The 2,585-nt window shown below is 36.9% G+C and overlaps 1 long non-coding RNA gene across 2 annotated transcripts; it reads left to right on the top strand.

Annotated features, from left to right (window-relative positions):
• The first annotated feature begins 449 nt into the window (after positions 1 to 449).
• Positions 450 to 2,072, top strand: LOC103135303 (uncharacterized). 2 transcript variants are annotated; one of them, XR_001661623.1, is made up of 4 exons: positions 450 to 539; positions 618 to 648; positions 1,183 to 1,858; positions 1,948 to 2,072. It is a non-coding gene; the product is annotated as an uncharacterized LOC103135303 (long non-coding RNA). The 2 variants fall into 2 exon arrangements; XR_475910.2 differs by having other exon boundaries at positions 1,183 to 2,072.
• The last annotated feature ends 513 nt before the right edge of the window (positions 2,073 to 2,585 follow it).

Here is a 2,585-nt window from a genome sequence, read left to right as displayed (position 1 = left end):
AGCTGAGCTGCTCCAGCAGAGCCAAACCTCCACCCAGATTCACCTGGTTCTGGATCAGCAGACATGGAGCCGTTAATGTGTCTGTGGAGCAAGTTTACAAATTAAATGCTACTGAGGAAGAAGAGTATTACTGTGTGGCCACAAATGATTTGGATCAACAAAAATCATCTGTGAGTTTTGTTGGTATTAAAGGTAAGATATTAACTAAAAGTCATCTAGTCATGTTCTTTAGTATCATACTATGACTTGCATCATATTTCAGAATTCATATTTTGTCATTTTTTTTTATAAAGAATTACTGTCCAGATTTTGGCTTATAAAGCAAAAAAAAAAAAAAAAAAAAACAAAAAAAAAAAAAAAAAATAAACAAACAAAAAAAAAACATCCAATTTGATTTATTTGCAACAAATTATGAGGACTCATGAGGACTAAGTGGGTTTTTTTGTTCCAGATGATCGATCATCTGGATTCCTGGTCCTTAATATATTGAATATCCTGGGCATTGTATTGCTCTGCATTAGCATCATCAGCTTTGAGTGGTGAGATTATCTTTTATGAGTTGATACTTTGCAGCTGCTGTTAGATGTTGGTGTTTCAATATTTCTTTTTTCTTTCAGCTGGTTCAGATTCTCCAAGAAACCAAAGAAGGTAAACTAACTGAGTTCATTGTTTGCATCCTGACACAAACGATGTGTGGCAATTTGTTAGACAAGATTGTTCAGGCGACATAATTTTATTTTATGTCAAACAATTTCAGAAATGGTTAAGGCGAAAATGCAGTGTCCTTATCATCAGCTCATTTTCTTTACCACAATGGTAAATATCCTGCATAGATATAGTACTTAAACTTCTAAAATACTTAGAGTTTACAGTGAGTTACATTCCCTCAAACACATCCATACACTGATGCACAGGATCATTAGGTAACTTAGGGTTCAATCTTACAAAAAGACATTTCAACATATGATGAAAGGAAGCTGGAATCAAACTCACCACCAAATTTCAGACGATCACCACAAAACTACAACTTACCATCTCATTAAAGGACAAATATAGTGTTTTGAGTTTTTAGTTGGGAATCCAGTGAGACTGAAAATAATGAGACCAGCCTTTATTTCCTCTGAAACAGTTTGAGCTCAAGTACATTTACTGTAAAATACATTTTGTTTTTTCTGTCTACAGGAAACAGAAGAGCCAACCTATGTCAACAATGTGATGGAAACTAAAGCATCATGAACCTCAAGGAGACCAGGAATATTTCAAAGCCTCTGTCAGAAAGAGGATTTATTATTTCTATCCATCTAGTTAATCTTTCCAATAATTAATGTTTGTGTTTCAACAAGCTTATTTCTATCTGCAAAGGCCAATAGGTGGAGGTCTGGATACACTGTGGACGCATCAGCAGTCCATCACATTACCATTCATTGTGCTTTAGAAATCACTCATTACTTCTTGATACTTTTTTTCTGCAATGCAATGTAGTACTTATTGACTAAATAGTAATGCTTCGGTAGAACACTGAAATATAAATGTTTGCAAAATAATGTGTAAATGCCCGTTCCATGTTTTATATGCTGATTCTAAGTTGTTACCCATAGTACCCAGTAGGGGCGCTGTAGTTTGGTTCATGTTGAGTTAGTGCCTTCATTTAAAACTGTAAAATGAGAGGAAGTGTTGCTAGCCTCCTGTCAGCCAGCGTTTTGGGCTGAAATATCCCACGGACGGGAGGAAGAGGATGATGTTCTTCATCTCAACGACTGGACTGTAGCGCTGATTCTTCAGAACGGACTGGAAGCTGGAGGTGGCACGGCACGGACTTTGTGCCATGGACTTTGCGGCCCTCGGACAGCGGAGCGAGGTTCATGTTTAGAGCTTTATTGCTTTAGTTAGCGTTATTATTAGTATTATGTATTCATGTTAAACAAAATGTATTTTCTTTTCTTTTAGTTTTCACGGTGTAAATACAAATCTACTGCACCCGTCGAAGCTCTCCGTTTTCTTTATTGGGTCTGAGGGACTGCTACAGTGAAAACTCGTCGCTGAGTGAAAGACGGTCCCATATCAGGCCTGCGCCAGCCGAGAGAGACTCAACTCCTGTCAAGAATCATTGCCACTTCCTCACAACTCTTCATATTGGACTCTGTCTCGGTTATTCATAAAGGTTCAGGTATTTTACTCAATAAGGACTTTGCTGATAAAAGGACCAAATTACCTGCACAGTAATTAAGAGTTCAAAGCCTTAAATGCAGTCGTGGTTTTATTGTCTTAAAACTACAGTTTGTTTGCATTAAGTAAATGCTATTTCTTAAGTTGTATGGGTGGCTTATCCTCTAAATAATTTGTGGTATATCAGCAGTATTTACAGTCACATTTGTTATATGTGTGGATGCTAAATTGTACACCTATATGGTTTAAATGTCTGATCTGAGCGTTGTTTCCCATATAGTCTTAAAGTTAAGGCAACATTTATTCAGATTTAAGTCCAGACATCACTACAAAGAGTAAACGCACACAGTAAAGGAACAAAATGTTGAACCCTGCTGAAGAACCCAACAACTTAGAACAGCAAGAGGTGAGATCCAGCA

The sequence above is a fragment of the Poecilia formosa genome, unplaced genomic scaffold (assembly GCF_000485575.1).
Source record: "Poecilia formosa unplaced genomic scaffold, Poecilia_formosa-5.1.2 Scaffold24, whole genome shotgun sequence".
Classification (NCBI taxonomy): Eukaryota; Metazoa; Chordata; class Actinopteri; order Cyprinodontiformes; family Poeciliidae; genus Poecilia; species Poecilia formosa.
This window is presented reverse-complemented; position numbering and strand designations above follow the sequence as displayed.